Raw genomic sequence first — 13,765 nt, forward strand, 5'->3', positions numbered from 1 at the left:
CCCTGGGTGGGGGGAGGGTACAGGTGATGTGTCAGGGGGCATGTGCCCCTGCCAAGATTTCTGTACCTACAGTGGGGCATGGGGCAGCAGCCTGGTTGGACCAGCTCTGGGCAAAAGCTGCCTCTGCAGCCCAGCCGGCAGGACCCAATGTGGGAGGAAGTGCCACATTGATGTGGATGCCACAAAGCAGGGGAGTGGGAGGAGGGAGAGATAGTTGCAGCTGGACCTGCCTTCTGGTGAGCAAAGGAGGCGCTCTGATTTTCCATGATAAAAAAAACCAAAATACAAAGCCCAAATATATAGAATTAATTTTATCATAACAGTTGAGGTACTAGTAGACATCCAAATTGCTTTAAAATTGCATATATATTAATAAAGCATTGTGTACAAATGATACCTATATATATGGTGATGTTTCATTTTAATCATGGAAAAATATGGATTTGGGGGTTTTGATCAGAGAATTTTGGATTTTTAAACAGGGAAAGCCAGGATCCCTGGAAATTACTTTTGCATTGTATAAACATAGTTCCATTATATCTTATTTGCGTGATTCTCTTAGCACAACAGAGCAAATTAAATCTCTAGAACCTTATATTGCTTCTGTGGGATTAGATCAATTTGTTACTTAAACAGAAAATTTTGCTCTCTGGCTTTCCTTTCTTTGTTGAATGCTTTAAATAGGAATTTAAGAATTGTACTTTTAAGGGCTTTATTATGGTGTACCTTAAAAAATCAATGGTGGTTTAGGATTTTGGTGTAAAAAAGCTACTGGAATTTCAGATAATTAGGTAAATAAACTGTTACAGATGAGTGATATTGACTGAACCAAACAAATAAATGTACAGTTAGGGAAGGAGTTTCATGCAGATGAGACTGATAGCAATGGATTGTCATTTTATGATGTGCTTGGAACCTTTCAAGTTCATGGATCATTGACCCAATATAATGTAAAAGGCTCCGTCAGTGCCATTACAGTCTGCTAGGTCAATGTAATTCCCCACAAAGCAATAACAAAATGTGCTAAAAATCTATGGGAAATTTCAAATGAAAGAAATCTGCATGTACAACCATAAATTTTCCTGGAAAAATTAAAAACAGAAGTTGGTAGGTAAGCGATGAGGTAAGAGAAATCAAAACTAGTTAAAATGAATGTATTATTAATTTATAAGAGCATGATAACAGTATCAAAATGATGTCTGTCTACATATATTTAGAATCTAACCAGTATTGTAATTTTTCTATGTTAAAAGAATTAAAATGAACTCTTCTGCTCAGGGCATACATGCCACAGCAGTGTTTTAAGTTTGAAACAGTTTCCCTTTGAGTGTTAGAACCAGTTTACAAAATCTTAAAAAGAGGGATTTAGACCTTTTATGTAAAAATATTGGATGCTTTCAATCTATAGCAGTAAAAAGTAGGTGCCCTGAAAAAAAAGGATTTTTAATTTATTCTTCATGCATTTTTAATTTATTTTTAATAAAGACCATGTGGGCAAAGGAAGTTTATCCCAGATTACCTAATGAGGATTTATTTCCTTTAAAACTGTTTTTGCAATCTTGCCTTTAAGCAAAGTATACATACTCCCTGAGCTTATGCAAACTCTCTTACATGATGTTGGTGGGGATTGGGTAAAACAATGTGCTCATTTGAAAATAAGTCAGTGTGAAGGCCTCCCTCATACTATAAATGCAGTCAATTACTTTCGAATCTGTTCGCAAGAATTTTTCTGTTCAATCTTTTGAGTACATGTTGCCTGAGGTGTCTTAACCCACATGTCAATAGGGCAGCCAATTCTAACCAATGCTTAGATTTGGACAAATACTGAATTGCTTAATCTCCTTTGGAGCAAACAAATGCTATACAAAATTTAAGGGATACTGGGTGATAAACCAAATAGCCACTTACCTATATATGTAGGTTAAATTCTTGGAAATTAAAGATATTTCCTGGAACATTCAAACTCATAACCAACAGCACAAAGAAGAAAAACAGAAAGAGGAGGGAAAATGTCAGTGAGAATGAGTATTTAACTGAGATATGGAAAGTGGTGATATACATCTGTCTCAGATCCCTACTGTGAATTTCTGAACTTTTGACTCATTATTAAAAAAACCACTTTTTTGGGTAAGATTTGGGGCATTGGATCAGTGTAATATTTTGCTTTTTGGGCACTTTTATACGTGATGATGCCACCATGTACATGTGATGAAAATTTCCCTTTGTGTTGCTTTATACATACGTGAGTTTTTGGAGTTTTAAATGACTTTGTATCATCGGAAATGAAACCACATCCAGAAGTAGTTTAATTTGCAATGTTACAACTTGGAAAGTTGCAGTCATTAATCTGTCAGCTCGGCCCCTGCCTGCAGTAGAGGCGGGCAGGCTCCACCAAAAAAAGGATTGGGTCCCTCACCACCTTTGCCTTTAGCAGGCACCTGAAGCCACCAGAACACCTGGCGCCACCCCAGAATGAGCTGGCTTGTCCCTGGGGCGGCATGGAGAGGCAGCAGGAGGGTGGCTGGGTGTGCTGGAGGCACAATGCAACAGGGATGGTGCAGAGGGCTCTGGAAGTCTGGGCAGGCTCAGGGAAGAGTTGGATCAGGTGCCTTTGAGCTAGGGCAGCACCTGGCCCACTAGCACCCCAGACGGCCAGCACCGTTTCAATTTAGGGGGCATAGAATGCAACCCTGAAGGACTAAAGCCCTGTCGCATGTACAAGCACCCTTTGATATTAAAAAAATCTAGGGGTGCTTGATAGTGATTTTTTGGGTTGATATTGATGGCTGACTTTTAATGAGCCATATCGGCCAATACCGATCTGATTGCCAATATGTGGTCCAGCAGCTTGGAGAGCAGCATGTGGCTGTTAAGTCTGTTGTGGAGGAAGGGGCTAGGGGGGAAGAGACATGGGGGGCTAGATCAAAGCCCCTGTGGTGAGCGAGAGAGTGGGGCAGGGGCTGGGGCACAGGCAGGAACAGGAGCAGGCACTGTCCAGCCAGGGTGGGGAAAGGTGTGGAATGGAGTTGTGGCTAGTCCATGCAGCCAGTCCAGGAGGGGATGTGGCTCTCACTGCTGTACACATCCCAGGAGGGCATGGGGGCATGCCCCCTGGATCTGTGTGTGGGGCCAGGGTGGGATGCTGCTGTAGGATGGGGCTGGGGCTGGGGCTGGCACTGGGCTCTTCCAAGCAGGAGGGCTGGGCCAGGCTACACTCGGAGCAGGCAGCGGCAGTGCTGGGAGGGGGGCTATGGCAAATTTTGGTGTGGCTATAGCCCCCCACAAAGCCCCCCTCCCAGTGCCCCCCTGTCAATCCTGAGTGCAGCACTGGCCAAGCCCCTGTGAGGAAGAGCCTGGCACCACCCCCAGCCCTAGCCCACAGTGGGAGCCCACTCTAGCCCTGCCTACAGATCCATGGAGCACACAACCCCCATGCCCTCCAGGGGTGTGCTTAGCAATGGGAGCCACCCTCCTCATTCCCCTGGCTGAGCTGCTTGTGGCTTCATCCCATGCCCTGCCCCACCCCAGGCTGGGCAGCACCTGCTCTTGTCCCAGCCCCACTCCCTTCCTCACTACCGGGGCCTTGATCTGCTTCCCCCTCCATACCTCTCCCCCCACAACAGACTTACCATCCAGATACTGCTCTCCACATGCTGGGCTGTGCTCCTGACTGCCTACATGCTGCACTGCAGCTGCACATGCATGGGGCATTTATCAATGACATTATTGGCCACATCAGCCAAAAAAACCCGACTGCCAGTAATGTCAATTGTCCTTATATCAGTGCTGATATGATATGGGACTGATGCACCTCTAAAAAATCAGATTAACAACACACATTATTTTTCTTCTCTTTGTGTAGTCAAACATGATAGACTCTATTGACCTCATACTCCCAGAGCTCCATATTTCTAAGGCCAGCTGAAGAGAAAAAAATGATTCTTCAATATTTGACTTCTCTGAACCTAGTATACCTCACTTCCTTGAGCCTTCTCTTTCCCAAGAGAGGCAAGCAGAATGTTGAGGCAGCCTTCTGGCTGCCAACATGATTAAAATGCAATTCCAATGAACTACACCTTTCAGCACCCACCATACTACCTGAATTAGGGCTGAATAAAGGCATATCTGCCAAGAGTTCCATAGTTTCATAGTAGCTAGGGTCAGGAGGGACCTGAACGGATCATCTAGCTTGACCCCCTGCCACAGGGAGGAATGAATGCTGGGTTCACAAGACATCAGACAGGTGATCATCCAACCAACTCTTGAATTTGCCCAAGGTAGGGGCGAGGACCACTTCCCTGGGAAGCTGGTTCCAGATTTTGGCCACCCTAACTGTAAAATATTGCCTTCTGATCTCTAACCTAAACCTATTCTCCATCAGCTTATTACCATTGTTCCTTGTCACCCCAGGTGGTTCTGGGGTGAAAAGGGCTCTACCTATTTGCTGTTTATCTCTCTTGATGAGTTTGTAGGCAGACAGCAGGTCCCCCACTCAGCCTCCTCTTGCTGAAGCTGTACAGGTTCAGGTCCCTCAGTCTTTTCTTGTAGGGCCTGTCCTGCTGCCCTCTCACCAAGCGGGTGGCCGTCCTCTGAACTCTCTCCAGGCTGGTCACATCCCTTTTGAAGTGCAGCACCCAGTACTGAACGCAGTACTCCAACTGCGGCCTGACCAAAGTCGCATAAAGGGGGAGTATCACCTCTCTGGACCAGCTTGAGATGCACCTTTGGATGCATGACAAGGTATGGCTGGCCTTGCTGGCTGCAGTCTGGCATTGGCAGCTCATGTTCATCTTGGAATCCATAAAACATGTTTGTTCTTGTTTTATTGCAAAAGAAAGAAAATAGACTTGGGCTTTTTGGGCAGGTAGGACAAAGTTCAAGTGGTTCTTTAATTTGAGTAGAAGCATTTGGTGCTTCTGGTTTATCTCAAGCTACACATACTTTGAAATGATCTGTCCTATCCTCTTTCATTCTTGGATCATGAACAATATATTCAGATGGCAGCATTGTATTAGGTTCTTAAATTTAGAACTGAAAATACATGTTGGACAGTTACAGCATGATCCTGGACTTTTTTTCTGGTCTCCTGCTGCTCACACTATATCATAACATACCGTAAGTTGCAGCTAATTTTGTCACTAAAATAACCTCTACTGTATTTTGACTTCCATTGTAAACAGCTTGTTCAATAGCAAAGGACAAATAAACACCTGTTCTCCCCATTGGTACTTTCAGATAGGATAATTATTTATTCTGCACTGACTGCTGCTATTTCTAAAGTGTAATTTGATGGACATAAAGCCAGTGACATTTAAAGTAGAAGTGATGACAGTAGCAGGAGAAGTATCATGTTTCTTTAACTTAGGTGCTGAACCAAAAGAAGCTGCCAAGCCTCTGAGACTGGGACTCATAAGACTGTATGGTAGCTTCTTTTATGTTTGAGTTTTACGTTCAGTCAGCCTGTTATTTCTTAGAGCAAATCCTGTCACATGGCAGGCTTCATAAGGTTGAGGTTAATTGTGAGGAGTGGACAACAGTATACTGTGGAAGCACAATTCAGAAAATCCAAAGAAAAACATTTGATTCACTGTCTATAATGTTTATGATTGAGAATTTTAAAGTGATGCTGTCAATCAGTGTCATGAATATATATTTTTGTAAAGGAAAACGAGGGTTTTAATAAAACCTAATATGAATAAAAATGCTTTCATCAGTTAAAAAAGCCCCAAAACACTCAATACATATTTGGTTTGGGTTTTAAATAGTTTCCTGCAATGTAGGAAGTCCAAACCCAGTAGTATTGTGCTGTTAAAAACAAGTGAAAAGGAAAATGACTACAAATAGAAGGGTGTGTACAGACATATGAGGAGGTTAGACTGAGTTAAAAATGGTCACCTGATCTAAGATAAGTCAGTATGGGGACTAAGCAGAGGTGGCTTAGGGGTACGGGGCAGGTGGGGTTTGCAGGAGGGATGGGAAGATTGGGGGCAAGTGAGGTCCATGGGGTGATTGAGGCAGGTGGGGTCTATGAAAGGTATGGGGGAATCAGGAGGGCAGTCACGGTCTGTAGGAGGTTGGAGGGGTCTGGGAGAGTTTGGTGGGATCAGAGGAGTTTGTGGGGTCCATGGGAGAGGGAGATTTGGGGGATCTCTCCTTCATCCTCCAGGACCAGGGGCTATTTTAATGAACAGCCCCCTGGGATACCGATGCCCCTCTGGCATAGCATCCCATCTCCCCCTCCCCACACCCCAACTTACTTCCTCAGCTCCTGGCACTGGTGAATGCTGGTAAAACTAGCACAGCAACTTGTGGAATGGGGGGGTTGGTGGGCTCAGGGGAGGCTGGCTGCTCCACAGTAGGGAAGGGCTGTCTAGGTTTGGGGGTAATGGGCTGGAAGGGCTAAAAATAGCCCAGTGCCAGAGAAGGGGTAGGAAAAGCACAGCCTTGGGACTGGGGCTAGTGGCTGGCTTTTCCCAGCCCTCAGAACTCTACAGGAGATCAGGACAGTAAGATGGGTCTAAAAATGGCCAACCCAGTCTAAATTAAGTGTACCTCAGAAGAAGAGCTAACTTATATTGGGTCAGCCATTTTTAGACCCATCTTACTGTCCTGAACTTCTGTTCAGTTTGTGTTTAGATCGACTTAACCCAGTTAGATTGGGTGGCCATTTTTAAAGTGATCTAACCTCCTTGTAACCTCCCCAAGTGTCTGTACCTAGCTGAAATAAAACAGATCAATCTAGGTTTGTTGTCCAAGCTGATGGATATGCCAAGATGAAACTCAGCACATACAATACCATGGAAAGGATATAACACTTTAAAAAAAGAGATTTCTGTTGACAATATCCCTTTAAATGTGATTTAGTGATTTAGTCTTGATTTTAGGCTGATATTTTAATTTCTAAAATGTCTCTTAGCTATGACAATGCTGATAAATGTCTAGTGTGAAGTAAAGCAGAAAACAAATATTGTTGCCAAATTTCTAGTGTTCTTACACTAAGGAGTGTAAGTAATGTTCAGTAAGTCATCTCATTGAATTCACTGGAGCTATTTGAGGAGTGATGTGCTACTCAGCAAAAATGTCAGAATCTGCCTGTTAATAATTTTCAGGGAGAAGTTTGGAATTCCTCTGGCATTTACTTTACTTAAGGTCAATATATTCTGTGTCACCCCATTAACCATACTACAGTCACAAAAGGTGAAAATGAGGTTACTGTTTGGTCCTAATAGTATCAATTAATCAAAACTATCTAGTCTGTAGGTCTTATCCAGAGTTCACTGACTTCAAAAGCAAGTGCCTCTCAAATTTCAGTAGTGTTGTGTTTTGAGTTGGATTTAAAATATAAAGGTGCTGACAGTAAGAAAGATGGAACCAGATCCTCAGCTGGTGAAAATGAAGCTGCACCTGTTTCTACCAGCTGAGGATCTGGCTCATGAAAATTGACTGAGATACCATCTGATCCAGGGTGCCAACCTTTTTGGCAGGTGTTCAATCTCCAAATGCCACTCTGATACTATTGTGCTGCTTTGCTTTCTGGTTTCTGCCCTATCTGCTGCAGTACTGCCTGCTATGTGCTACACACAGAGGCTGCCTATGCCTAGGGTGACCATGCATCCAGATTTGGCTGGGACAGTCCTGGATTTTGGAGGCTGGTCCCAGCCAGCTGGTGAAAATTAAAATAAGGGTCCTAGGTGTGGGGTGCAGGGCACAGGGCAGGGAGGCAGAGCAGCACAAGCTGTGAAATAGGAAGTCCTAGCAGACAGCAAAATTGCCCTAAAATAAGTTACCTTGATTAGTGGAATGACCATTAAAAAGGGGAGATGATTGTTAACACCTGTGAAGTAAAGAAAAATAAGTCATTAACAGGCCTTTGACTCCATTAGTTGCCTGAATAGTAATACCAGAGCTTCCTCATGCTGCCCTGCCCCTGCCTCTGCCTGCAGCAGTGCTGCTGACTTGAGGGGGTAGGAGGTAGTTTCCCAGATTTCATATTGTCCTATATGGTCATCCTATCCATGCCCCATGTTAGCTAGGCCTGACCTAATATTTGTTGGTTTGGGAATGGAATCAGAATTCCCCATGTTATGTTAATCTCTGAATTTTTAAGAATTCAAAAAGTCCTTGCAATAATATTAAAAAAACACAATAAAATGCAAATAAGCAGTCCCGCTTCAGAAATATTATGCAAGGAGATTTTAATGATAAAGACGGAAGACAAACATTCATATGGGACCTGACTTTTTTCTGTTATTTTTTCCTGTTACTGGCAGGACACCATCAATATGCCTCTCAGTAGTTCATTTTAATTTAGTACTTGCTACTGGTTGTCACTATTTGCAGAGACACAGAAACCACTAACTTGTCTATAAGGGATGGAAGCAATACAATGCCCAGTTTTTAGGCAGAGCTTCTTGTGAAGGTCAGCCTGAAAATAGAAAGTGAGATTCCCTGACTGTTCTTCTTTAGTCCTTTTTTCAGGAAAGGGAATCTATCTATTTATCTGGAAAACTGTTCATTCAGGGTTATTAAACTCAGGTGTGTAACTATCATTTTATAGACTTTCCGTAGCCAAAGACAACTCTAACATGAATACTTCAAGGGTAGGGACAGATATTACATATAAACCAGGTTAAGTGATCAGAAACTGGTTTAAACCTGTAACAACAGAAGTCCAGACCAATCCACCCCAACAAAAAAAACAAAAAACCAGTTTGAGATAAACCTGGTTGAATGTAGTATCAGACTTAACTGATTTGGCTCAAATCAGTTTATGTAATATCTGTCCCAGACCCCTTGCTGGCTCAAGATAAACCAAACACCTCCAGCATCCCAGCATGCTCTCTGGGCTGGGAGGGGCTCTCTGCTCCACAGCAGGGCAGGCTGCTCCCCCCGACTCCCTCTCACCACTCCCTGCTAAGCAGGAATTCCCCCTCTCCCTTGCTGAGAGGTATCTGTATATTAGCTAGCACACCACATGCTAGCTCCAGTCCATGCTATGACAAAGACAGAATCAACAGGTAACTGGTAATGTCTCTGTGTTGTTTTCTTAATGGGGAGATAACCACTGAGGTAGGGGTGATAAACTCTGTTATCAATTCTCTTCTGGGCTAATCAGAGTGTCTTGCTGGGGCCTGGCCATACCCCTGCCCCTCAGCTCAATTCTGTGGAAGGGAAGGGAGGGTTGCTCTAGCACCCCTGGGCTTCTAGCCTGAGCTACTGCAGGCATGTGCCTGCATTTCTGGAATGAAAAGGGAACATCTATCCACCTCCAAATCAGTTCAGGCTAACCTGCAAAGATTGAATCAATTCAGGCTCAGGCTTTTTGAATGTCTGTCCCTAGCCCAAAAAATACCATTACTTATAATTTTAGACAGCTTTTTTTTCTCTTAGTGGCTGCTGCCTCCCTTTAGTGATTACATTTAGCAACAATAACACGACACTGCGTCCAATGTTAGAATCAGTGTAAATGGGTGGAAAGTACTGATAATGAGACCTCATTCCAATTAGGGAGATACAGCACAGAACTTACTGGATCAGCAAAATGTGTCAGGAACATTTCAAGGACACTCTGGAATCCAGTGCAGAGGTGCTTTCACACATACAAAGATTTCCTTTCCTATAAACCCTTAGGCTTTCAAATGACTAAGCTAGTTCAATATTAATGTCAAACTTAAAAGTAAAATGCTCAAGAATAGCAATCTTAAGATTCCTGCAACAACATTAATTTGGTCATGTTGCACACTTAGATATCTGTTTATGTGTTGCACAGAATATACAGGATGTCATCATTGCCTGAGGAAATGAATGTGATAATTTCCTAACTTTTAAATTTCAAATCTGTGCAATTTTAACATTTTTTGGCATTCAACTTATCTTTCCTCTTAAAAGGAAGAGAATCTTAGATTGAGAAGGTTAGCAGTTAAATTTTCCCAAGTTGGCACCACAGCTACTCTTTGCTTAACGTCATAGTTATGTTCTTGAACAATGGGACTTTAAGCAAAACAATGTTAAGTGAATCCAATTTCCCTATAAGACTTAATGTAAAGGGTGGGGGGGGTGTTAAGTTCCAGGCAAACTTTATTTCACCAGACAAAAGACATTATATACCCTGGTCTGCAACACCTTACCCCCACTCCCCTGTGCTGCAGCCTCAGGCAGGGTGGCCTCCCACTGCCACATGCACTCCCAGGGGCCAGGGGGGAACCTCGCCTCCCAGATCATTACATGGGACAGGTGTGGGTACCAGCCCCAGCACTAGCCCCAGCCCTGCCCAGTTCCCTCCCTACAGGGGCCTCAATCCAACTCTTCCTCCCCACATACCTACTGGAGCTGCTCTGCAGGCTGTCTGGGGACACATGAATGTCCATGCATGTGGCATCCCCAATCTCATCACCTTCCTCCTGCTTCCTTCCAGCTAACTGCAAAATGGCAAAATCCATCAGTTTCCCTTGTAAAATGAGAAATCTGAGTTTGCCTCTGGTAAGAGGTACAATCCTTGGTTTAATCCATTTTTCCAGTGGCCAAATAATGTTATAACTGGACGTTGCACAACTTTAAATGAATATGTTCTCTAATAGATCAGTGACGTAATAACAAAACAATGTTCACCAGGATGACACTAAGTGAGGAGTACCTGTATAAATTTTGCATGATTGAGGAAAAGAATGCATATACATATTTTAGAAATTCCTTAGAAGTGAAATATAATGATTCCACACATGCCCTGCATTCCTTCCCCCCCACAATTTTTTTTGTCTTCATGGACTGGATACCAGTGTTTCCAGGTATTGGCTTTTGTAATCAGGCACTTGTACCACATCTATCACTGTGCTTTCTGGATGCCATTGTGTTTTAAGCAAAATAAGTTTCAGATCATCACTTCCAGTAGGACTGTGGACTGCAAGTGAATGTATCCAGGCATAATTCTGTGTAAGTGCAGAGATCCCCACTAAAATCAGCATTGCTTTATGGAGGACAGGGTTCTGTCCCATTAAAAGTCACACTTACAGGACTGGGGCCTACATAACTAAAGCAAGTACTACAGAATACCCCATAGGGACCCAACACTACTAAGCCTCTTGTATTTTTTATTGCTCTCTGTAAACAGAGAAAAATCCCCAGAACATTGTATGTAAAACAATTCTCTAAATGCTATTAAATGGGGTCAAACTGGTTCTAATTAATGTATCTATTCTTGTGAAGCAGAGCAAATCTAAACTTTTCCATGGAAGCTCTAAACAGCCCAGTAAATAGCTATATTACCCTTAGTCATATAAACAGTTACCAAATGTTTCACTGTGAAGGTTTGTCATGAATAATGAAACTAGCTAAGCTGGAACCTTTTTTATCGGTCCAAAAATATTCAATTAACAGTCTTAATTTTTTTTTTCATAGTTTCTATGCATCTTTCTACTTCTTGGTGATGGCTGGGAATTTCAGTACTGAAATACTGTTAGAAAAGTTGTCTCTGTTGTATTGCTTATCCAGAGAAATCTGGAAATCTCCCCCATACAGTCTTGAGGGATTTCTAGTCTGATGTCTGGACCAGATATGCTTTGGGTATACAGCTGAATCTTTTGGCTTCTGAATAAGTTTGACTCTCTGGATGTTTAATACGAGTTCACTGTTAGGTACCTAGATTCTATTATGTTCATATACACAGTTTTCTTCTGTTGATTCCTGAAATATTTGAACCTTAGAATGGTATAGTGTATATCTGTCTTATTGATTAAGCTTTAAAAAAAAGTTTTTTCCATCTCTGAACGACTCCAAGGAATTCCAAATATTCTACACTGATGTTTGTTAGCATGTCTCTTTAATAGAGCTGTGCACCATAGAGGCCATAAATAATGCACAGCTGCTAACCATCATAATTAGAATGCCTGCTGAGAAAGGACTGCTATAAACCAGTGGGATGACAGTGACTAACATTTAAATACAATGGCTCAGAGGGCTGAATAGCTCCCAGGGACCGGGGTGCACAGAGTGTTTAATTGTACTCTAGTTCAATGGATAAGATTCAGGTCAGGTTACTATTGACCAGTAGTCATTGCTTTCTGTTGGCTGGTTGATAATCTTGTGAGAAGATGGTCTCACTTGAACTATGAGGTCCCAGCCAACCTGTGCTTATATTGAAAAAAAATTCCATAACAATTGGTGTTAATTGGCTTCCTAATTAGTAAGAACATTAGGAAAGAATCACACAGCCATCCCTAGAAAGATTCTCTTGAGGTCAGGTTCAAGAAATATTGGTCAGAACAGTGCCAGAAACCTACCACTGCCACTGTCCAAGCCATATTCATTTTGTGAAAAAACCCATATTACTTCCACAATGTAATCACTAAATTCACTGTATACAATTAACTAAAGATTCCTTTTGTTGCCCTTTATTATAGGCCAGTCAGTCTCACCTTCATCCTTGGGAAAGTCTTTGAAAAGATTATTAAGGATCATATTTGTGCAAGTCCAGTAGGCAAAATAATGCAGTAGGGAAACTTGCATGGATTCATAGCAGGCAGATCATGCCTGACTAATCTGATTTCATTTTATGGCCAGGTCACAAAATGCTTACACCCAGGAGTAAAAGATGTCCTTTTCTTGGACTTTAGGAAGGCCTTCGATATGGTTTCTCATCCCATTCTCATAAATAAATTAAGAGTCTGTGACTTAGATGTGTACACAGTCCAGTGGGTGGCAAATTGGCTTGGTGGTCACACCCAGAGAGTGGTAGCAGACACGTCGGTATCAACCTGGAAGGATGTGGGTAGTGGGGCCCCGTAGGGCTTGGTCCTTGGACCTGTACTCTTCAATGTCTCCATCAGTGGCCGTGAAGTGTACTCTGTCCAAGTTTGCAGATGATACTAAATTGTGGGGTGAAGTGAACATACTGGAGGGTAGAGAACAGTTGCAAGTGGACCTGGACAGGTTGGAAAACTCAATAGTATACAATATAACAAGGACAAATGCTGAGTGCTGCACCTAGGGTGAAAAAAATATCCAGCACACTTATTGGCTGGGAAATTACCCTCTCAGCAGCACAGAAGTGGAAAGGGATCTTGGAGTCATAGTGGACTCCAAGATGAGTGTTAGCCTCTGGGGATGACCTGGTGGGGGAGGTGCTAGTACAAGGGAGGCTAGGGGACAGTGATCATGAAATGATCCAGTTTGCTATTCAGAGGAAGGTGGGGAGGGTAACTAGCACAGTGAAAATGCTTGACTTTAGGAAAGCCAACTTCGATGGGCTCAGGGCAGTAGTCAGGGAGGCACTCGGAGCCCAGGGGGTAGCTAGTATGGGGGTTCAGGAAAGGTGGTCCTTCCTCAAGGGGGCTATCCTTGGGGCGCAGCAGGATGCAATTCGTCTGTGCAGGAAGGTGGGAAAAGGGTCCAAGAAACCTTCATGGCTGAGCACAGATATCCAGGCTGGCCTGAGGGCAAAGAAAAAAGTGTACTGGTGGTGGAAGCAGGGGGCAGGGACAAAGGAAGAGTACACCACCCTGACCTGAGCTTGTAGGGATTTGGTGACGAAGGCGAAAGCAGCACTGGAGCTTAGATTAGCTTCTGAGATTAAGGATAACAAAAAGTCCTTCTTCAAGTATATAGGTAGCAAGAAGAAGTCTCAGGGTAACACTGGACCCCTATGAGGCAAGGCAAGGCAGGGCAGTTGGTGATGGACGTGTGAGAGAAGGTAGAACTCTTTAACAAGTTCTTTGCCTCCGTGTTCCTGTCTGCTGACAATGGGGTGCTCTCGGGTGACAGCATAAAGAGG

This window comes from Gavialis gangeticus, unplaced genomic scaffold (assembly GCF_001723915.1).
Source record: "Gavialis gangeticus isolate Ggan-Ray unplaced genomic scaffold, GavGan_comp1, whole genome shotgun sequence".
Lineage (NCBI taxonomy): Eukaryota > Metazoa > Chordata > Crocodylia > Gavialidae > Gavialis > Gavialis gangeticus.